At 41.7% G+C, this 24,791-nt stretch overlaps 1 long non-coding RNA gene across 2 annotated transcripts; it reads left to right on the top strand.

The window, feature by feature from the left end:
• Positions 1-682: 682 nt before the first annotated feature.
• LOC128796331 (uncharacterized) lies at positions 683-2,527 on the top strand. Of its 2 annotated transcripts, none has more exons than XR_008433779.1 (4): positions 683-752; positions 876-993; positions 1,533-1,637; positions 1,823-1,899. It is a non-coding gene; the product is annotated as an uncharacterized LOC128796331 (long non-coding RNA). The 2 variants fall into 2 exon arrangements; XR_008433778.1 differs by adding an exon at positions 2,464-2,527 and having other exon boundaries at positions 697-993; positions 1,823-2,020.
• Positions 2,528-24,791: the final 22,264 nt, after the last annotated feature.

Here is a 24,791-nt window from a genome sequence, read left to right as displayed (position 1 = left end):
GAGAGACATAATTCTGTCTGTCAGGAGAAGCACAGAGAGAAGAAGAGAAAACAATCTTTATCTCTGCTCCTTTGTTTCCCCCATGTGGAATGTGGTGTGGAGATTGTTCACCTGCAGTGATTGCTGGGTTGGATTCTGGTGAAGGTTGTTTGGGGTCAGTGACCAATGGGATCCAGCTGTGGCTCAGGCTCTCAGCAGAGTCACGAGTTTGTTAGTTAGGTAAGTAAGAAGTAAGTATGTAGAGTAGTATAGTATCTCTTTAAATTGTATATTGATGTAATATAGTATAGTTTTAATAAAGCTATCCTTCAGCCATCTGATCTGGTGCCAGACATCAGCATTTCTTCCCCCATCCGGGGTTCGCTGCATTTTTACAATATATTCCCTCATTTTTCAGGCCATCAAGAGGTGCAGACAGCATTGCCTGCCTTTTAATAGGCATTTTGGGATTTGTAGCAGCAAATTTTGCCCCCAGAAAACCACACCAGGGTGATGAGCATTGCTGATATGGGGGTCTAGCCATCCCACAGAGATAAAGGACAAGCTGCCAAGAGCCTGACTGGCAAACAGGCACTGTCACAAGGGAATATGTGATATCTTCCTTCAAGGGGTGCAAGGAGGTCACAACCAGCCCCCAGCTGCTCTGTGACACCACAGGGCTGCCTGCAGAGTGTGGCACTATTCCTAGCAAAGAGGGGGACACAGTCTAGATGCAAAGCATTTAAACCTAAGTCCAAGTCTACTATCTGAATGTAAATTGAATCCTGTACTCTCCTCATGCCCAAAACTCTCTGTGTGGGGTCAGGGGGCTCTGGGAGCTGGTTGGGTTTGTTGGAAGGTGCCCTGTCCTGTGTTTGCTCTACATCCTGTGCCAGGGAGATGGGGAGCATGAGGACATTCCAGACCTGCTGGAGCAAGACAAACTGCAGCACTGTCACAGAGCTGCTGTGAGTTAGGGCTGGAAGCTAGGAACAACACAGTAGAGACAAGAAGGTAATAAATACCGGATGGCAAAAACATTCCAACTGCTGGTTAGCTGGTGAAAAAGGGATCAAAACTCTTGGGTTTTAACATCTTTGTAGATAGCTGTGGCTAGGCAGTTTTCTTCAGGAGCTGCCAATACAATTTGTTTTAAAATAGTCTAAATATAATGCTAAAAATAATGGAAAAGTGAATTACTCACAAGGAGTGCCCTTTCTAATAATCTTTAAAACACATCTACACTTAATGTCACATTTTCAACTTCTGCAAAATGCACTCGAGCAATGGATTCTGTGCAGCAGGGAGGTATTAATTTAGCATTTTAGTGTGAACCTGTTTTTGCTCAGTTAACTTTAGGCTATTGATGTTTTATTGAGTGAATAAATTAGTCAGTTCCTATTTATTACATATCTTTATTTGGCTTTACATCTTTCTTGTGAGCGCTGAGGGTGAATGGAGGCAGCTGAGGCCAGAGACTGCCTCAAGACCTTAGACTCTTCTGAGCCACTGGCCAAACCCATGAACATCATAAGCTGCATTTTATCTTGCAGGAAGCCTGTGATGTGCAGGGGGAGGCCATGAGCCTGCCTGCTCAGGAGCTGCCTGGTCCCACAGGAACACGGTCCCACTGAGCAGCACCTTGCTGCAATGGCTTGGTAAGGGCTCTTCATTCTGGAGGCCAAATCAATGTTCCAAAGGGGAGAAAGCTCACCTTGGGAGAAATGCAGTACCTCACTTGGTAACTTTGAACAAAACACATCTTTAAATGCTGGAAGACTTTGCTCATTCTTTTAAAACCCTGGCAATTTCAGTGACTTTACTTCTCTCTCTCTTGCCCTAGTATGATTTCACTGTCTCTGCTGCACACTGGAGCATTCCAGAAATGGAGGAAGCATTAAAGTTGTTTGGGTGCAAGCAGCACGCTGGCCCTACTGGGATTCAAGCATCTCCTAGCAACCAAGAGGGGCTGGCTATCCCCAGAACACTGTGCTTGTTTTGAGGAGCCACGCTGGAGCTGAGCTCTAGATAGAAGGCCAAAGTAAATCATTTTACCTGTTTGGTAACTCCTACCATATAACCAAGATATAAACCTGCTCTTGTACAAATCCTGAGCTGAAGCAGCTGCTAAATCCCTCTCCTCCAATGACTTCTGCTGTGAAGCAAAGTAATTGTTTTTAAATGCTGCTCAACACTTAGCAAAACTAAACTGAAGATTAATGGCTTATAGTTTTCATTGGTATTTCCACTAGAAACAAGAAAAGCAGCCAAGCAAATGTCCAATTGCCTCTGTGCACAGCTCTGGTGTAATGTGCTATTTAGTAATATGCTATTAACTATGACCAAGCAAATGAGTTCTGTGCTTTCCAAAGAAAAGGAAAAAATCTGTCCTGCAACAAACTTGCCTTTACCTCTTTAAACTTTGGCTGTTGTGAATTTTCAAGTCAACAGTTTGCCTTCTGAGATTATTTCTTCTGCTTGCAGGAAAAAAATCAAATCCTGGGATGGGGTTATTATAGACCCATCTTTTCCACAGGGTACAGTAACTGATCGTGTGTTCCGATGCCTCTTCACAGTTCTGTTTAATAAATGCTAATGACTAATTTATATAAACAGGTTTTTATCAGGTTATATTATATATCAGGTTTTTATCTAAAAGAGTTTTAATTCAGTACTGATCAGATTTGGGCTCCTTGGCCTGCCAGCCAGTTTGGATTTGGACAGGGACACTGTGGATGGGTCACTCCAAGGTTTAGAGGAAAGTTTCAAGAGTCCCAGTGAAAACTGTGCTTGAAGCAACTGCTCATGCTTGAGATGTCCCTGCTGTGTGACAGGCCTGAGCACAGAGATTTATTCCAGCTGCCATTTTGCCACTCTTCTACATAGAGGCCAAGTGGGGAAAAACACAGTGCACACAGGTGATACTTCTTATATTTTGGGAAGATTTTAATGACTTTTTTTTCCCCACTATATACTATTACTCATGAAATTCATAAAGGGCTTTGAAAGAAGTATTTCATTGTAGTTAACACAATGAGACACTAAACTTCCAGGAACACTGGGACATTATGAAAGTGATTTATAAAACACCATCACTATGGTCAGTGTAGCTGCAGTTGCCCCACACAGCTGTGTATAACGCATACCTTTCCAATTACCCAGGTGTCCATCCCTTTTTCAACTCAGATGATACTGAGAAATCAGAAATGCCTTGCAAAATAGTTTTGCAAGTTCATAGGTTAAAGTCTTCAGTATTTTATGGGATTTATGGAGTGGAATCTCATCTTTTCAGAATTTAAAACAATCTCAAAATATAATTTCTTGGAATTTACTTTACGTTTCAAGACAGAAACATACTATAAAAGTATAATAAAACAGCATTTTCCACTGAATCCTATGTTATTAAATGCGCTGCTTTTAAGGGATATTTTAAATACTAACTAGGAAGATAAATAAAACCCTGTACAGGCCACAGGTCTGCAAAATCTCCCCTCAAGGAGCAGGGATGCCCCAGGCTCTGTGTTTCTCTCCAGTTGTTCTCCAGAAGCACAAAATCTCCTTTGTTACTCAAAGGGCTCATTTCAGAGCCCTGTCTTGGTCCTGACAGCCTCACAAACACCAGAAAACAATTCAGTGAAATTGAAGTTTCACCTTCAAAAAAGAAACAAAGAACTTCTGTACAAATATTGAATTCTGTGAACAGATTCTTTTTTTTATCACCTACTTCAAAAAGTCATTTTACAGCAAGTGTTGCATGAGCTCACAATACCATTTGTCACACGGGACAATACCAATGCTGGTATTGACTTTTCCCCGGCTGTTCACTGTAACTATGAATAAGATATTAACTTGTCCCATTTAAGTGTTTCTCCTGCTCTTACTCCACAAGCACAAATAGAGTTGTGCATAAATATGTACCTTTTTGTTAAATACAAAAATCCATTTTGCAGGGAGGTGGATGTGAAACACAGCAGGGACTATTATTGCATGTACCATGAATTAACTGATTCATCTATTGAGACATTCATGTTTTCAAGACTTCAGCAATTACATCTATATATAATTATTATGCAAAGCATACTCATATCTGAGTACTTAAAAGGATCTTGATGCAAGCACTTGGGGATCTGCTCCCATATTCTGTGTGTGTGTGTGTAAGGGTAATTGTGAAAACTCTCCTGGCAATGTGTGTACTTTAGAAGTTCCTTTTAGGGGCCAGCCAGGACATGAGGCACCAAGAAATGCACTCCTGTGACACTGATAGATGACTCCAGAAAAGGATCAATTCAGGCTCAGCACTGCAAAACCCACAATGAAGTCTTTTTTCTCAAAACACAACTTCTAAGCCCCTGAAAGTGTTTGGAGAAAACAACAGAGCAGTAATGGAAGAAATAAGAAAATAATGAAACCATGAATATGACACCTAATCACAGATGCCTGTAAAAAGATCAAGCTATTATTACTGGATACAATTCTAACAAAACAGCAGTATCTCTCTAACACAACATTTCAGGATTTCAAGTAAGAGTAGAATAATGTCATGTTAGTGCCTCTTGCAAACAGGCAACTGCAAAAAGGTGATGTTCCCCTATAGAGGGAGCAAGGTACTGGCTGCTGGTGGGGCTCTGAACCTTCCTACCCTGGGCTAATGCATTTTGGGGAAAGAAACTTTAATCTGACATGTATTTAAACTGCCTTTCAATGTAGGAATGTATGAAATTATTTTCTTTCTTTGATGCCAATCCCTTCTCTATGGTTATACCAATGCAAGGGATCTAGGATGTAGCAGACAGTAGGAGAGGATCTAAGATGCTCTAAGTGGAAATTTAAAACAGTCTCTGGGTAAGGATTGAAGTTAAGAGCTGTAGCAAAGAAGATAAAATCTGATTCAGGTCTGAGTTTTGGTTAACCTCACTGACACTAAAGGTCCATTAGGCAGTATCATTTTGATAGGCTGGGAGGGAAGGAATGTTTTAATAAACTAATAAAGAGATACAGATGATTAGACCAATAGAACCAGGAAGATGGAGTTTCATTACCCTGTCCTGTACTGCATACTGTGCACCCAAGTGTGCACAGCAAATGGAAACCTTCAGCTGCATGACTTCAGGATGTTAAAAACAACACAAAAACAACATGTACTTGGGTCTACTAACAGCACTGTAAATAGACATCCATTCCAGCAATCAAGGCCACCAGAGCACAGCTGTCATTAAATGCATAATAAAAACCTCCAACTCAACAAAGTGGGAGTAAAAAGCAAATCAGGGCTGCCTGGCTGCTCTGCAGGCATTGGTTGTGCTGACACCACATAGAGTTTAGCACATAAAATTAGGTATGGACTTGTAGCACTGGACTCTCAGGGCTTTTTTTTCCCTCACAAGTTTGTTGGTGCCTTTTGGAGATGATATGACTTCACATTTGATGTTCAATCTGATCACTAAGTATTTTTTATATTTTTAATATATTTTTATATTTTTATATCATTTTTTACTAGAAACTGTTACATTTGAGGAACATTAAAGGATTAGAAAGGGATAAACGTAAGAAGGACATTATCAAGACCATCCACTGAACAGCCAGTATATCAGTCTATCTGCCAACATAGTTTTACTGAATTGTCTCAAGCACCAAAATCCTTTCAGACACATTTGCAAATAATACTTTAACTAATCAATTAGTTTGCTTCCCCAAATGCATATATGTATAAAGTGAGAGTTCATGTTAAAAAAGTCACCTAACAATTAATCTTCCACTTTCCATTTAGAAAGTATCAATGTCTTCCTATCTGTTTCCTTGCTATTACTAAGTACAGCAGAAATAAACAAGGATAAGATTATTCAAACCACTCAGCATATTAGTCTCCTTTTAACATGCTTTGATGAGGCAAGTCACCATCATAATGCTGTTTAAAAACTAATTTGTGTGTCAAGTACAGACCAATTAATATCATCCTAAAAGCCATGCAGAGTGAAGAAAACTGCACAAAGCAATGAGCTCCATCCCAGTTCTGTCTCCTGGCACACTGGTGTTTGCACTGGTGGCTGCAGATCACCGGCTGGTGCCAGTGCCCTCCCCTGCTGCCTGGTGGCACAGGTTCCCTCTGCTGTCCCCCTGCTCCAGCCATCCTTCCAGGGCACTGCTGTCACCACTCTGAGACTGTAAAACTCAGAGGTAATGGAACTAAACATGGGACTAAAATACTGCCTAAAGTAGGACTAGGAAAAGATTTAGATTTAACGAAAGACTTCTGCATTCAAAAACAAATCAATTACATATGGTTTCACTTATACCGTATTAAAGTATGTTGTGATAGGATTCTGTTATCCAAATGTAACTTCTGATACCAAAAAATTTCAATACAAAAAAGAAATCTACGGAATTATCATGCTTGAGACTCTGTGCTCCTGTACTCACTTCATACCAGATTTACAAGGCATCAGTGATGCTCCTCTGAATTAAGTACAAGAGAGCTTTGCTTCACTCTGCAGAACATGTCACTAATAGAAAATGAGAGGCTGCAAGTACCACAAAGCCTCAGAGAGGAAAATGGAGACACTCCTTTCCTATGATCCTTTGTAAATGGTCTCTTGAATTCTCAATCCAGCTCTGCCATTGACATTCCCAGTCTATTCAAAGTCTGTCACAAAAAGTTTTACAGACAATGCAATGCACCATGGATGGAGAGAAGAGACATGCTGTGCTATCTGCCACTGGCAGACACTCCCCCTCCTAACACAAACACCTCAGTGTGACAGCAACTCAGGAGGTGTGAATATCATGTCCCACCCAAGAAGTTAGGATAACTGTTTGAACCTTTTGTTGCGGTTGTTTTTTTTTGTTTTGTTTTTTTGTTTTGTTTTGTTTTGGGTTTTTTTGTTTTTTTTTTAGTTGGTTGGTTTTTTTAGCTGGCTTTTGTTGTTGTGTTTGTTTGTTTGGGTTTTTGTTTGTTTTCTTTTGTTTCCCCAGAATTGCAACTAGATTTGGATATTCAGAAAATTCATTCTCTCACTGCTCAGACTGGTGCAGTGGCAGTGACTGGGCACAAGGATGCCTGCCAGTGCCTCAGAGGGCCAGCCAAGACCTCTCAGGGTGCCTGTGTAACTCGTATTTGCTGCCAAGTGTGTTCTACAGAGAGCACTCAGGTCTGGATACATCAAAATGTGTCATTCAAAGCGATGCAGCACAATCTGAGCGTGGCACAGTGCTGAGACCACACGGAGAGCTACCAGCAGAGGTTCAGCCACAACCTGGGTGCCCAGGCTGCTGCAGGACTGGCTCCCCCATGGAAAGGGCACTGCTCCAGCATCCTCCCAGGGCACAGCTCCCTGGGAAATGGCTGAAGTGACAGTCAGTACTTGGAGCTGCTCTCCAGACTGCCATTTAACAAGCTGTCAGGATGACTTAAAAATAGCACAGGATCTAACTGCAAAACAGAGTTCTGGTTTGCTTGTTCTGCTTTCCCTGCTGTGATTTTATCAGGAATTGGCCAGCTTAATTTAGCTTTGCTAGTTGCCAGGAAATAGCATAGTTTTGTTTTAAATTTGCTTCTTGGCTGGGTTTTCCAAACTAATCCAGTCCCAATTGCCCCTCAGTGACGGGCTGCAGCAGTTTGCACCAGAGCCTGGAGCAGGAGAGCTGGGCTGAGGACAACGTGGCCACCAGGCAACCCTCGTGTCCCCTTGTGCTTCCGTGCCCACATTTATAAAAACAAGCTATAGTTACTGCCTACAAAAAAAGCTGACACTTTTATAAATGCTCAGAAGCAGAAATCCCTCATTACAGGGTTACCTTGTGAAGGTGTAAGCTTTTGGGTTGAGCTGGGAGGAGGTGTGAAATAAAGGAATGTAAAGCACCTGCAGCACTGAAGACACTGAAGTTGAGGCATCTTCCAACTGGCTGTGACTTTAAATTGCTTGCAAGACTGAGATCCTCCTCCAGCTCAAGCAAGAGCTGTTTTGTCAGTTTGAAACTAATCCAGCTAAGGTAAATATCAAGGTTTAATTAGCACAGATAAAATGAGAGTGATCATGCAGCTCTTCAAAGGGTAATCCATTACCTTGCTTAAAACTTAATATTCAGAAAAAACAATAACATGCTTTTGAACAGGATTTAAGATTACTAAAAGTAGAGAGGTCATTTGGAAAATGTCACAGCCTTGGTCAGCAGATCTGGGGATGGCTGAAAGTACCCAGGGGCATATTAAAAGATAAATCTTGCATATTTAGAATTCATCAAAATATAGTATGGATTTCTGGTTTATCTGTCTCTATCTTTCAGTTTGCCTTTTTACATTATATTTCAATGTCTTGAACTTGACTTCCTCCTTCAGATACAAATTAAAACTATCACCAAGGAATTTAAAAAATTCTTCTAGTAAAGAAGTGATAACTCTACTGTCTGCAGAAAGACTTCAACACAGCTAGTCCCTGGGTAGCTTTTCTTTTCACTTTCCTTTAGGTGTTCTGTTAGAAAAATACTTCCAATATTTTTGAGATCAGATTCTCTTCTAACAATCCTATTTTTATCTTGCTTTTATGAGATTCTGAAGAACATTGCTTGGTCATCATCCAGAACTGTATTTCTTTTCATGTATCAAATTCCATCTGTAACTGTTATCTAACTGCACTAAGACTATTCTTTAGCTAAGCAATCTAGAAATATTGCTTTGCCACCCATTTCCTTTTCCAGTCTTTCCAGTTCTCAGTCTTCCTCAGTAAAATCTAAACCTACCCCAGCCCTGGCTCATTTCTTGTCCCATCACACAGATCAAACTAGTCGAAGGCTCTTTTGCAATCAAGACACATGACCTTGTGTTGCTGAGCTGTTATGTAAGAAACCAAGCCTGACCTTATTTCCCAGAGAGCACTTCCTCCACCTCCCACCTTCACAGATGTCTGGCTCCCTGCCAGGCTCTTTAGGGACCCAGGACTTCCCAGACTCTGGCAGTGGCTGCCTACATTCCCAGTTTCAAGATGGGAACCAAGATGTCTTTGTGTCAGCCCCAGACATGATCCTGCTGCTCTCTCTGGTTCTCTGAAGTCTTACCTGCCTAAAATCCCCCCCAAGGTTCATGGATGCTGCTCCAGGTAAACTTCTGCTGTCCCCCCTGCTCACAGTAATATATCTGAAACAGCAAGCTTCTATTTGTTTTTGTAGATTTGAATAAATCCCTCCCCAAAAAAATGCAAACTCTTCCTGTTTTTACTGAAAAAAAAAATTAATTTACACGTGTATGGAGGATGCTGCTGCTTTTAGGAAGTGCCCCTTGTGCACACTAAAGAGGAAATTGGGAGTTGTCAGACATGAGTTTGTCTTTTTTTGTTATCCTCACATAACCCTCCCCAAAAGAAATAATTAGAAAGCAAAATTCTCCAAGCTCCAAGTATGGAGAGGAAATGTGGGCAAAAAAAAAATTTTAAAGGTTCCAAGAAACAGAATTTGCATATCTTAAATCTGTAGGCAGACCTGCAAACCATATTTCTTTCTCTTTTGAAAGCAACTTCCCTCTGCATTCACAATTCAGCCCAATAAATTTCATAGCAACCCTGTGAAGTGCACAAATAACAGACCTCAATAAGTCACAGTAAGAACTCAGAGAGCCTGGGACAGAAAGAGGTCCCAAAGCTGCCTTGAAATACCTGATTGCTCAGGACAGTTAGCACCCAGCATTGACACTGCCTCTTCCAATACTCCAAAGGCAGTCTGTGTCTCAAATGCCTTCATTTTCCTCTGCAGCAACACCACCCCTGCTCTGCAGGACTCAGCAGTCCCTGCAAGAGCAGGGCTTGAGGTCAGTTCTGCTGTCAGAGCATCCTCACGGGCAGCTGTGAGCAGGGACAGGAGCAGCCAGAGGCAGGGAAGCACCCATCAGAAAACAGGCCATTGATCCATTCATTGGTCATCATCCAGAACTGCATTGCTTTCCATGTACCAAATTCCATCTGTGGCTGTTATCCAGCTGCACTAACCCTAACCCAGCAGTCCATTGGTGTGCATGGTTTGTGTTGTAACACAGATTTGTGATCTTGCCACAGTAACATAACAAATACCTAAGAAGTAACATAAGATATAAGAAAAGCATATTCTTGGTTGCAGTAACTATTGAAAATTTTAGTTAAGAATTACATGAATGTTTATCCTCTCTCAATCTCTATTTATCCTCTCTCAATCCTCTTTCTCCACTTAGCTGCAAGAAGAAAATACTTGGATATGCACATTATCTGGTCCATATAAGTCACAGAAAATGAACATTAAAAAAAAATCAGGGCTAACATTATTTCTTAGGAGATTCAAATAACTGCTTGTTCCTCTCGCAACACTGAGCATTGACAGGGATAAACCCAGGCAGGAGATTGCTTGGGTTTCCTGAAGAAAACACCAGGACCTGTCCACTTGGAATATTGCAGCAGCCTGGGTGCATCCACAGATCCTCATCTTGTAATGCCAAGGACTGAGTGTGAGGACATGGCAAGCTCTAGTAATGGTTTTGCTGGTGCTAGAATAGGAACAAACTCCACTGCAGGTGCAGGTGAGAGCTGGGAAGCCAGGGAGAGGACACAGCAGCCCAGCAGGCAGCCTTGGAGCCAGCTGGAGGGAGCAGCCTTCAGGGAGACCGTGCCAGGAGCACTCAAAGGCTTCAGTCTCCAAAGCTGTTTAAAAAGAACACAAAATCCTAAACAAGAACAACACAACTCTCTGGATACAAAACACAAATCTTCTGACTTCAAAACAAATCCTGCCTCCCTTCCCCCCACTGTGTCCTTGAAGAGTTGCCTTCTTTCCCCCTTTGCTTTCCACACACCTGCCCTGACTCCCCAGCCCACATTCCCTTTGCCTGCAGCAATCCCATTTCCCTTCTCCCACTGCCATCTGTGCCCCCAGCTCATGCCCTGTGTGTGTCTGCTCCTGGAGTTTGTCCTACACCAGTGCTCCGTCTCTGCTGTGGAGGGGAGTGCTCCTGCCATCCATCCATCATCCATCCATCCATCCATCCATCCATCCATCCATCCATCCATCCATCATCCATCCATCATCCATCCATCCATCCATCCATCATCCATCCATCCATCATCATCCATCCATCCATCCATCATCATCCATCCATCCATCCATCCATCATCCATCCATCCATCATCCATCCATCCATCCATCCATCATCCATCCATCCATCCATCCATCATCATCCATCCATCATCCATCCATCCATCATCCATCCATCATCATCCATCCATCATCCATCCATCCATCATCCATTCATCCATCCATCCATCCATCATCCATCCATCATCATCCATCATCCATTCATCCATCCATCCATCCATCATCCATCCATCATCCATCCATCATCATCCATCCATCCATCCATCATCCATCCATCATCATCCATCCATCATCCATCCATCCATCCATCATCCATCCATCATCCATCCATCCATCCATCATCATCCATCCATCCATCCATCCATCCATCCATCATCCATCCATCATCCATCCATCCATCCATCATCCATCCATCCATCCATCCATCCATCCATCCATCCATCCATCCATCCATCCATCCATTCAATCCATCCCTTCCATCCAATCCATCCCTTCCATCCAATCCCATCCATCCATCCATCCATCCCTCCCTCCCTCCCAGGAGGTCTCTCTGGGCAGACCTCAGAGATCCACAAAGCACTCCTGATATCACAAATGCTTGTCCTTGGAAAATTCAGAACGGAGGAACGAGAGCACCTCTCATGCTGTAAAGGACCAAGCCAGTGATAGGAAACCCACCAGCCCCTTGCTTTTCCTGTAATGTCAGCCCTGGGTCAGTACACTGAGCATTTGGGAGAGAGCAGCAATGAATCTGGAATAATGGCATGCAGGCAGAGAGACAGCTCAGAGGCAGCTCAGAGGCAGCTCTGTGCATGCAGATCTTCAGGCAAGGTGTCCCATCAGGGGAACAATCAGGGCTCTGCCTCACAGGGAAATGCCAACAGGCGCTGCTGGGGAGTTTGCTCACCCTTCCTGCGGCTCCATTCCCACTCCTGCCCTGGGGGAGTCCCAGCCATCACCATCAAGGCAATTGTGATAGCTCCAATAGCTAAACCACTTCTGGTTTACAGGATTTATGCTTTTACTTTTTCTATTTATCTGAAAAACTGTCAAGATCCTCCTTCATGTGACCAGTAAACTTTTAGGAACACACACACATCTCATGTTGGAAATGTTTTAAACTACTGATTAATCTCCTTGAAACCTGATTGCTTATTAGCACTGTTCTGACAAGCAGTTCAGGATTTCCATCACAATCTCATTTTTTCCTACATCTCCTGGCGTTACTATTTTAAGTACAGAACTAAGAATGGGAGAACACAAAGACAGGAATTATTATACTTCCCAGAAAAAATTTTGCTCTTTGAATTTTGTTCTAGGAGCCAGCAGAAATCCAATCCTGTTGTGCTTTTTATCTGTCATTTTTCCCTGGAAGGTGTTATTAGCTCAATTAGCAGAGCTATCCATACTGAAATTTCTCCTTCTATTCTTAGTTTACAGCTCTTGAATGTAAAATTCAAGAGGCAGAACTTTGAGACACAATTTATGGCAAGTTTGAGAATCTTTCTGTCTTTTACCTCGTTACCATCCACTAAGCTGTGTATTTAATTCTATTCTAGGTTGTGGTAACAGAGCTTGTCTGCAGTCAGACCACCCCTCAGCAGAGCCTCTGTGGACATTCAGGCACTCAGAATGTCACTGCAAAGGCCTGGCAGCTCCTGCTGGGGACACAGGACCTGCACAGCTCAACTGGCCAGCGTGGCCAGCAGCTGTGGAACTGGGCAGGTGAGGTATCCACACAAGAGCACGTGGGCACAGAGACCACCTTTGAAAACACAAAGTTAATGGTTTGATCAAATGCTAGTCCTGCCTTGCTGCAACAAAGTCATCTCAGGCCATAAAGCAGCCTATCATTGTTATTCTATGAACACACTCTACCTTTTATTCTGCCTGAAATAACATTGACTTATACCTTTCCTTAAGGGCGGTTTTAGGATGTGAGTGAGCTGCTACCTCTGCAGTATCTGAAACAGAGCAAACAGAGCAAACATTTTCTATCAAGTCTTCACCTCTTCAAGCAACACACACCTCCACTTGTGTGCATTCAGTGCTGTGCCTGGGAGGGATGCTCACAGTGTCTGCTTCAGCTTGGGACTCAAAGGGAAGCAACTTCCAGGGGCTGCCTGCCTGCCATGGCAGGTGCTCAGTGGGAGCCAGGAGCGAGTGCCTGACATTTCCAAAGCTGTGCTTTGTGACTGCAGAAACCAAGCACTCCTTACATCTTCCTGTAAGCCCAGCAGCTAAGTCAGAGAGCTGCCACACAGGAAAGAATAGGTTTTTCTTCTCAGTCTCCCTTTCCCTCCAGATCCATTCTTTCATTACCGTGTACCCTGTGCAGAACAGGAGGTTGAAGGATGCAACCCATGATCTCCCAGTCCTAGGGTAGCCCTACAAACACAATCCCTACAAGAACTCAGCTTTGAGAATGAGCTTCCAGGAGAATTCCAAATGCTGTCAATAGGGTTGTTCAACCCTCTGAAAGGGCAAAAATACTAATAAAGGAGTCAAAAGAGATGAATTGTATGAGTCAATGTGGCCTGTGCAGAATACATGTAATACTTTTGCAGAAGGCAATGCAAGTAAAGGGGAAGCATTCAGTAGCTTGGTGTTATATTGTCACCATTGTTACCATCACAGGATTGTGGCCCCAGCAGGATCTGTAAATTTTTCTTTAGAATAAAGAGGCATTTCAAATATTACAGCTGTATATGCAAACACCATACTTTCAACAACACAAATTAGGTGCTCATTTTGTACCTCTATTTAATAAACTCCAGTGCAAAATATGTCAAAAGCATCCCTTTATCTGGGATAAAAAATCCTTTATTGGTAGACTGACAATCACTGCTGTTTCTGTAAACTGTGAATCAACTTCCCACACCTTAAATCAGCAAATTACTGTATTATTTCTCTTGTGCTTGTCATTCAGAGCACTTCACCTTGAGAGGAAAGAAAGAATTTTTTTCTTTGACAGTGGCTGATAATGAGTATACTTGTAGAAAAGCATTTTATAGGGGTCAGTAGCCTGTTACAGAGGGATTCTTCTGTAGCTTTTCATCACAGAGCAAATGGAGAACATGCTTTTGCTGCTATTGAATCATATCCATTCCTGAAAATTACTGTGGTTCCTCAATTTACAGTGTGATTGAGACAGAGAAAGAAAAATGTAGGGTCAGTACTCACAGCATGAATCAACAAAATCAGTATTACAACAATGCAGAAATTCTGAATATCATAAAGCAGTAGAAAACATTATGTTACCATGTCTCTCCCATTATCACCTGCCATGCTGGACTGTAATGGAAGTAGGGCAAGGCTTCAGAGCACTAAATGCATCAATCCACGAGGATCAGGCAATTTGTGTTGTATTATTCTAGCTGTACTACAGCTTCCATTGATTGGTCATGACTTTACCTGAAAAGCAGGAATATACCTCTATGTAAATGTAAGCAGTAATACTAGTCTTCTATTTCTTTTATATTAATTTCTTTGGTATTATCCAACATTTGTGGAATGTCTCTCATTAAACCATAATTCTGCATTGAAATAGGATTAGTAATTTTTCTACTCTGAATCTACTGGTGTTCCTATCAGTACTTTGACATTCAGAATTGAATTTTTGCTTCTGAACCACATTTCAGAAGGTTATTTTTGCCAGCAATTTATATTGTATTATTCTTATTAAGAAACAGGCTTAAAAAGAGAGCAATATCAAAGGCTTTTGGTTTTCAAAAGCTGAAGAGCTGATGGGACAGACGGAGCCCCATTTCTAACCCAGAACCACAAACCCAAATTGGCACAGTGTGTTAGCAAAAAAAAAAAACCAATTCAGAAGAACAGAAATTAGATCATGTAACAGACAGAAAGAATTGATTAATCTTATTGATTCAGAGCAGCACTATCTGCATTTAACACTATCTAGAAATGAGACCCTTCCTAGTTTAGAATTTACATATCTAATGGAAATACCATTACATTGAGGACAATGCACATTGGGAAACAGAGCCACCACCCCCATCTCCAAACAGTACAAGAGACTTTCCAGCTGGAGGCCTAAGACAGTTGAGTCCACACACCTGAGCAGCCTTTCATGATACAGAATCATAACCTTATATGTAATCTGATATCAGACGATCAGCTGATCTTTAGAGTCTTTTCCAAGGGTCATCTCTTTCACAACACCTCTGAAACAGACACATCTCCAAGGCAACTTTCACACTCTAGATAATAATCATGATGTGTGTACAAACAGTGGACATTTAGGGCAGATAAGGACAGAACAAGTTCAGTGCTTGGCCTGAAGTTGCTTGGAGAAAAAGAATTACGGGATTCCAGGTGACTAAATTGATTTTAAGCTACTCTCACATTCAGATCACTGTCCCATGGACCTTTTCCTCAGGCACTCCAGTTCATGGCCTAGGATATTTAAACTGCCATTCACATTAAAATGTGAATTGTAGGGGCAAGACAGAAACAGAGATTTGTCTCCAGCATCTCTGCTGCACTGGCTGTAACCTCTGGCAACAGGGCAGAGCTGGAGCCCAGGAGTAGCAATGGCTGAGTCACTGTTAACAGAGGCAAAAACTATACCCAGAATCATGACTGGTGGGAAGCAAGGATCTTGAGGATAGAGATATCAAAATTTAAGACAATAGGTATTTAAAGAAATAGAACTGAAACTGCAGCATCAAATCTCCACTAAATCTCTTGCTGTAAATAAAAATCAATGATAATCTTGTCTCTAACTTTTTAGGATGTGTTCAACAGATATATTTCAAAGACTCTGAAAACTAATGGAGCCTGGAATATGAGTTTCATGCTTAAAACAATATGTAACACAATTATGCATAATGTTCTACTGTGTTACAAACTTACAGGAGAAAATTGACTTCTGTATAATTGCTTATTTGACATTAGTGTCTGTGTAACTGAAACCACATTGAGCTTTCAGCTTGTCAAATATTTTGTGCCTTTCCACCTGTGAAACATTAGAATTAGCCTGACTTTTCCACTCAAATCTAGCCCATGTGAAATGTCCCTCTGATCTTCTTGGCTTAGGTATTGTTTGAAGCTACCCACAGCCACCTACACTGTCACCATGAGAAGCAAATGTCCTTCTCAAGGACATGAGGCACAAACAGTACCAAATCCAGAAAAGAGAGAAACGGGTTTCTCATGTTTCTCAGCATTTCCTGTGCAGTAGAGGAAACCTGATTACAAGCAGCAGTATTTACCCAGTTCTAAGGTAAAATAAAGGTTAAGAGAGTCCCCCCTCTAGGACACAAGGTCATGACTCACACATGGGTGATCAGTATCCATTCCCCTCTGCACAGGATTTCCTCTCCTACACATTCTACTTTCATGACATGGGGGATTATTTGGATCCAGACAGCACAAAGAACCTGCAACAGTCCCGTGCTAGGCAGAAACTTGAAGCGAGCTGAAAGAGCACCCTTGGTCAGCAATTAGCTCCTTCTCACCAAAGGATCTACTTAAAAAAAAAAAGTTGAGCTGAAGATCAAACAGACTGGCAAGTTTAGCTGCAGTCAAAGGTGAGCATCCTCTGCACCTACTACAATGTTCCCTCCCAGTAACAGGTATTATACCCAAGGGGCTCCAAGCATTGCTATATGAGCACACTATAACACCAAAATACCCAGGCTCTAAGTAGCCAGAATTCTTATTTGAATGCACTGCTACCTTGGTAAGGGATTTCTGTTTTAAATTAACAACAGGGACAATATGAATAAAGATGATTTTAAATTCATAAAGCTGAATTTATTTGGATTAAAGGAACGGGCATGCAAACATCTGACACAGCTAAGCTGTTTTCTGGCAGCAAAAACAAAGGCAACACCACAAAATCACTAGAAACTAGGTTAAAAAAGACAGTGTGAAAAGAAGATTGGAAAAGGTGAAAACCAACAGCAATGAAGGTTAAAACCCAATCCACATACTCTGCCTTTTCATACACATAATTCACTGCAAAGAAAAAAACATTATCTCCCACCAGTGGAATGGCTCATTGCCTCAAGGAAATACAAAACAATTACTGTTACAGAATAGAAAAAAACCATAGGATATGGGGAGAAATACTGTCCCCTGCCAAAAAAAAAAAAACAAACCCAAAACCAAAATACAAAAACAACCTTACTGCATACAAATAAATAAAAACACATAGCAAAATGACATCACAAAACCCTGGGCGAAGTCATGCAATACAAACACTTATAAACTGAGTTCTCCCAAAAACAATGGGAATGTTCTCCCCACATTAAATTTTGCCCACTCAAACAATCAGCCCATGCAAAAATCCATGAAGCTCTACCTGGGCCTCACACAGAAGAAAATAATTTCATAATGCATGGCAACAAAGGAAGAACTTATCCTGATTTTTCATTGTTATTATAAATTAGGAACTATATTACAGCACCCACTAAAATTACTGTACCCAGACAGAAACTCTGCAGATGTAAAATGAAATTCAGGCTCAAGAGGAAACACTGACTCCCTATTTTTGAATTCTCCTGCAGGAGAAGGTCTTTTTTTATTAACACAAGGAAGGAAAACACAAACAGCACATCACTTTTGACCATCTTCTCAGTTTATGATTAACATAAAACAATTTCCACATTTTTTTTCATCGCTCTTTTGGTGCTTATAGCACTTCCATCACTGATCTAACATCATGGAATGAATATTTTAAAGAAAAAACAACACAAGTGGCAGGACAAAGTTTGTTTCTCAGGCAGGCAAGCTGCCATCCCTCAGAAGACAGCTGAGTCACAGAGTGTATAAATAACTCTGTCAGGAGAATAACTTAGTCTCACTGTGAGACCACTCAGCAGAGCCAGAAAGGTGGGACACAGCGGGTGTTGCCAGGGCTCAAGCAGTTCTCTTTCTCCCCACATCATTTGCAACAGCTTTTGCCTCTTTCCAGAAGCATGAAGGCAGACGGGAATGTTTGTTCCCAAGTGGAGGCATCATCAGGTTTTGTGAGAATTCATTAACTGTGACAATTCACAAATCTTAACTGTGCTGGGAGGTCACTGGAGCGACCATGTGTCAGTTAGATGTGGAAAGAAAGGGAGCCATACACAGACATGGTGAGGAGAAGTGGAGAGGCACATCCCACCCAGCAGGATTTCCCCACTCTCAGACACAACACACCCTTCACCTGCCCCAGCCTGAGCAGCCAGAACACACTGAGAAGAAACTCAAGGTCATTGGAACAGTGGCAGCAGAGAGGCAGAGAATCTCTGGACCACACTCATGGAAGCACATAGAAACATTTGCCTGCATCAAGTATTGCTTTGGGGAACAGGCTTCCTTTAAATTAACAAAGCTTATACATGAGTTTTGGGGCATTAAACCACATATAACTTAACTCATGACCTCGGCACTTTATATAAAAATTAAGATGTAAATGCACACGTTCTTCAGCTAAGACTTTTCTTGTACCTTAGCTCTTTCTTCTTTACATCCAGAAGTAACAAAAAGTCTTTTAAGCCTGTCGTTAGAACTGTATTTAGCCAAACCCTTCTGGTACAAGGGTACCAGAAATCCACTTCATCACTGAGACAATCACACCACTTCCAGCATTAACACAATATTGTCTCATCTGTTGGCATGCTCAAGAACTCAAGGCTGAATGAAGATCACAATACTTTATATAACTTCATAAACATATGCAACATAAGGCACTGAAGCACCACTTTACAAACTGTTTGCTCTTCTGCTCTTGTGTTCCTTCAAGTCCATTTGTCTCTCAGAAAGTTCAGTCCTCCAAAGAAATTCTGAAAAAAAGCACCCAATTTAAATGCAAAGTTATGCCATGGATTTCTGACAGGTAAAATGTGAGGAGTCTTTTGAGTCTCATCCCGAAGGCTGTGTGCAGTCACCATTTCCACTGACTTCAGGGAGAAGTCTGATGGAAATATAAGCCTAAAAAGAAATGTAAAGATCCAAAATTAAGATGCAATTCTGGATGTATTTTTGCTCTAAAGACATGTCTTGTATGACTTGTACTTCCTTAAGAGAAGAAACCAATTCCTTGGTTCCTGGGCTGCCAAATATTGTTCCAAATCATGTGATGCAATATGAACAGCTGGAAACATCAAAACATGTTTTACTCTCCACCTGTAACCTGCCCTCCTTGGTAAACACCATTATAGACTTGAATCCTCAGCTATAGCAATTTCTTATTTTTAGCTGGAGTAAATGTAGAAGTTAGCATAATCCATGGACAAATATTATTGTATTTCATTTTCTTTTAACAGAGGCAACAGCTAAGGTCAAGTCATCCATAGCTCAATGCCCTGTCTCAAAAACAAAGCTTTCTCTGGCTAGTAATGCTTATTATTCTATTTTATCCACTCCTTTGCCTTCCTCTATCCTCTCCATCTATGCAGCAGATATTTCTCTATTTTGTACTTTATTTTTATGCTCATTTTACATCTGTGCCTGTCACGACCTCAGGTAAGGATTACAAAAATTATGCTGAAGACTTCCACACTGCTGATATTTTCTTTCTATTTGATTTCTATAGAAAAAAACCCTGGGCTTCTACCTACTGTCATCACTTTATCATAACACAGCAAAACGTTTCAGGCTTGAACTGAAAAATTAACTTCTCTCCTGTATCTTAGGAGTAATTGGTGCCCTGGTGAGCATCTGAATGCAGAGAGGGGCAGGCTGTGCTGCCAAGGCTGCTCTCTGGCCGTGGGACAGGGAGGCTCCTCGCTGCCAGGCTCCAGCAGGCAGGCATGATCCCACTGCTGCATCCCATCGGGACAGCAGGAAGGCTGCAGCACAGTGCAGCTTTCACATTTATCTCCCTTTCACAGATGCCCAACACCCATGAATACAAATGAAGGGATACGATGAAAATAAGTTTGTTTGTCATTGAGGGTCAACTGTGAATGACTAACAATCAATGAATAACCCAGTGGGTGTTTGATTACATGGCCTGCATGTTAGGTTTTTGAAGACTAACCTCTCAAAGCATATTTCCATCCTCTTGGCTCCCTATGAGAGGATAAACTTTTCAAAGAAGGCACTGTCTCCTGCAGTATTTGTTTGTACAGTGCCCTAGCACAATGGGGCTCTGTTCTCCAAGCAGTTCTTAATGAGAAGTTCAACACCCATTTCCTTTTACAATCACACAATAAACAGTTTGTGTTTAGTCTTCTACTTTCGTGGTAGGCAAAAGCTTTATTGATCAGAATCCCTGTTAGTTAGTTAGTTGCTCACCTCAGCAAGAATCCTCTTTCTAGGTAAGAGAGGAGAAATTGTTTTCCTCAGCAGCTGCATTCTTGCTTGTGTTCACTTCCACAAATAATTTCAGCTAAAGACTACTTTCTTTTTTCCTCCAAGACAGGCATTTGTTGAAATTCAGTTTGAGAGATGAGTTGAGCAGAAGTGAAATTCTTCGAGAGCACTTCAGCAGTGAATACTGGTCTCTTTGCTTTGCACCTTTGAAGATGTCTTCCTGAGCTACTAGTGATCAAGATTCCAAACTGAATACTTACTGTTAGAAGCAAGATGTTGTTCTAAAGAGTGAGCATGTCTGCAGCACCTTTGTGTCTCTTTAGATGAAGCATTCTTAGGCAGGTTGACTCCCAGATGCACCTATTCTGCACTTTGCCTCATCAATTTTTGTTAACAAAGAAAAAGTGACTTAAGCCCTGCTTGTGCTTCTAGGCTTGGAGAACTGTTTTTGTGTAACAGCCCCCCCCAGGAGCAGCTGCACTGCAGCAGCAAACATCCAGAGGCCAAGCTCCAGCAGTGCCCACCTTTCCTCTACCCCGGGGAGGAACGGGCGATTCTCCCCAGCAGGGCTGGAAGAAGCTGTGCAGTGTTTGCCAGGGCCACCGGCAAATCTGCCTCCTCTTCTGCCCTTTGTGCTCCTCCATCTTTTTTTTACTGATAATTGGTGTGGCCACTTTCATTTCATAGCTCTGCCTCATAATGGTTCAGTGCTATTTGGTGTTGGAAGGCAGATTAAAATCTTTAGATACAAGGTACCACCCTCCTATAAAACTGAGCAGGTATTTATGAATAACACAAATGATGTAAAGCACTAGAGGAATCTGCAAGACTAAGACTTATAAACTCTGGGTTTGTACCTTTTTTGGACATATTTCTGCTGGAAATCCTGATAAATAGGAAAGACATTCCCAACATTCATTGAGAGATGTGTAAGTTGAGGAGCAAACCTGAGAATGTTAATTTTACAGAATGCAATAATGTTAACTGCCACAAACATGTAAAGGGTGGGGATGATAAATTTCCAGAAATGCTATCTGGCCACTTTTGCAAGTTTGAAAGCTTGGAAAGATTAGTAAATATAACTGGCTTACATGGCTGAAGGTGTTGCTACAAGTGCCAACTGATAAAATAAAGGACAAACTACTTGTTCTAAATGCAACAAAGCCTTTGGAAAGGAAAAGGGGTTGAACAACATCTAAATATTAAGGGAAAGGAGGAAGGCCAAAGGGCAAAGAAAAAAGAGAGGGCACTCTCTATTTTGATTTTGCCTTACACTGACTGTAATGCTTTCCATAAGCCAAACCACTTGTCAATCTACCTCAAGAACAACATGAATGAGGCTTTTCAAGCTATGGCAACTCACTGAAGTTGCACCTTTTACGGATGAGCATCCATGGAAATTCCTCCTGGTGCCCACTGTTACACTTTGCACTGGACCCTGTAGGATAGCATTGCCCCAGATATGTCATGGTGAATTAGGACATCAGTGGAGAGTAATGAGATCCATGAAACCAACATAACAGAGACAGAAATAGTCCCTTGATAAAGGCAACCTTCACTTCTTATCTGCCTTAGATTCACTGTCGAGCTGAGACAGCTCACAAAAGTATCAATTTAGAGTCACCTGTAAGGGTATTTTCATATAATGGGCAGCTGGTCTCCTCCCAGTGAGTCTGAGCCCACCAATTTATTTCATGCAGCAATCAAACATTAATGGGTTTCTGTTTTAACCTGTTCAGAGCAGAAATGGTGACTGAAAGAGATTAAATTGCATTCCATCATGGGTCTGCAAAGAGGTCCTTTCATCTTGCAATCACTTTTTTTCCTTTGTGGTAAAAGGAAAGTTGGGATCTGTAAAAACTTCAAACACATTGCATTCTCCAAGCAGGAACTTCCCTGTCAATTTATCATAGATTTCAGCCTCTTGATCTTTTCTTTGTGTCTCATGATAAGACCCAATGCCAAGAAAGACTTTTCTTAAAGGGCCAGCCTATAAAAATAAGCAAGGGGATTTTATTTCATACCTTAAAATTATAAATGCATTATTGATAGAATCATTAATTATATATTTTGGATTTATAACCAAGATTTGAAGAAAAGCACAATATTTGAACGTACATAATTGCTATCACAGCATACAATCACTTTTTTTATTAAGCACAGACCCCATTTCCTCCTTGTATGAATATTTTATTCTGAATATGTGTTCCAGTTATTTGGCAATATCTCCTTTTCCATTTCAGCCCTTATTTTGAAAGAAGGAAACTCAGATGTGAAGATTTCCTACTGATATTATCTAGTTTCTACTTCTAAATCAAAATAAATTGGAAGTGCGATGTCTTAAAAAACCCAAATCCTCCCAGCTCTCTTAGGGCCTCAGACCCACAGGCTGGGGGAACTGCAGGCACTTCAGGCCCTGGATGCATCTTCCCAGCCCTCTCTAAGTCACAGGGCAGGACCTGCCTTGCCATGGCTTGCACAGAATATTCCCATTGCTGAAGGGTTTTGCATGGCAGTGAGGTGAGCTGCAGCCCTTCAGAGAGCTCTCTGTGTTTGTGTGTACATGTGCATCGTTTTCTCTCAGAATAGGAGCAGAGAAGGAACCTCTACCAGGTTTTCAGCCACCCTAAGGAAACTGCACTATTTTCTAAGTGAAGGCTTCATCCAAGACTCCAGGGAGATTTAGCAAAATATAAACCAGGCCAAGCAATGTAGATGTACAAGAAGGAAGATTATAAACTTTTGTGGACATATGTCCCATCATTTTCCCCTTGTGTGCTACGATGTGCCCCAGGAGCTATGGGAGCTCTGGCCCAAAGCCTGGCAGGGAGGATGAGCTGGGAGAGCCAGGGCACAGGAGAGGCAGCAGATCTGCAGGGCCAAGAGGCTGTGATTCCCTCCAGCCTCACCAACTTCTTTGTTCCGTGACAAAAGGCAGATCTTGTACATTAAATGCATTGACGAGTGACAGTGTAAGTCAGGCTTCCTTCACATAAAATTAGAGTCTTGGATTGAAGGATCTTTGGGTTATTTTTTCCTTCCATGGAATAATGAAGCTGTTTGATTCCCACAAACACACACAAAACTTCCAAGCTTAGACAAGTACAGCAGAAGTAAGAGATGATAATCCATGCTCTAATCTTGTCACTCATTCAGCAGTGACAAATATTTATAAAACCTTAATTTTCAGAACCACAGCTAAGAGTCCATGCTCAGCTGACATGCTTTGAAGATGCAGATTCAGTACTCCAAGTTACCACATGGGATTTAGGAGTGAAAACCTGATCTTCAGCCTTCCTGTTGCACCTCCCCACTGGTACAACAGGGAAGCCAGCTGCACCAGCCCCAGTCTGCTCAAAGCAGGGCAAAAATGTTTTATGGAGCCAAAAGCAATTCATAAGTACAGGTAACTACAGAAGTCAGTTGTAACCAGCTGCTACATTAAGTAACTGAGAGCAAAGAATCTGATACTCTACTATTACTTTGCATTTCAAATCTCTAGGTATGACTACACTAATAGAAAAACTTGAAAGTTACTGAGACTTAGAAAACAGGATCCCTGATGTCTTTTATGCTTACTTCATTTGTAGTGTAGATACTAAACCTCCTGCTTTAGAAACTGAAGACTGCTTCATTACTAAATGGCTGTGCATCATGGCCCTTACAAATCTCTATTAAACTGAGGATTAGGCAAGGGCTGGAACAAATAGACAGTATATTTTCATTCAATCTCCTTTAAAATAATGATGCATGCAACTTCATGTCATTACTCTTTAATGGTCTTAAGCCCATTTAATAGCACAGTAATATTCCAAAAAGGAAAAGGGAATTATTTCCACATTTAATTTTCATCGCAGAAGTGAATATGGTTCTTTCCATGGCAGATAAGCAGCTAAAGCTGCTTGGTACCTTAACTGGGATATGACTGCATTAGCTCTGCTACATTACAGCTGGACTAATGAAACAAAGCAAAATTATTAGCTTCAGGCTCCCTGGAGTAACATTTGGCTTGTTTCTAGGGATGTCCACAGGGGCGATGGGATGTGCAGGTGACAGACCCGGCTGGGATCAGGCTGGGTCTGTGTGACCAGCCTGGCTCCCTACACAGGTCCCTGGCACAGCTCCTGTGTGGGGCTGCACAGGGACTGTTATGGCCCTGGCCATGGCACCTCTGGTGCAGCAGGAATTGGGTGTTGCCAAGGGAAGAGTTACTCTTACCCTATCAATGCTTTGTTCTGCCCTTATTTACACTGCTGGAACTCTGCAAATGCTGTAGATCCACTCCTGCTGCACCTCTGCAAAAAGGAGCTGACACTTGGGCTTCCCAGCTCCTGCATCTCAAGTGGAAATAAGAAGTTTTTCCTTCTTTAAAAAAAAAAAATCACAATTCACTAGTTGTTACCTCAGAGAATCTCCTACTAGTTAACTTTAAAAAAATA

Source organism: Vidua chalybeata, chromosome 16 (genome assembly GCF_026979565.1).
Source record: "Vidua chalybeata isolate OUT-0048 chromosome 16, bVidCha1 merged haplotype, whole genome shotgun sequence".
Classification (NCBI taxonomy): Eukaryota; Metazoa; Chordata; class Aves; order Passeriformes; family Viduidae; genus Vidua; species Vidua chalybeata.
The sequence above is the reverse complement of the archived record's forward strand: the minus strand, read 5'-3'. Positions and strand labels throughout refer to the sequence as shown.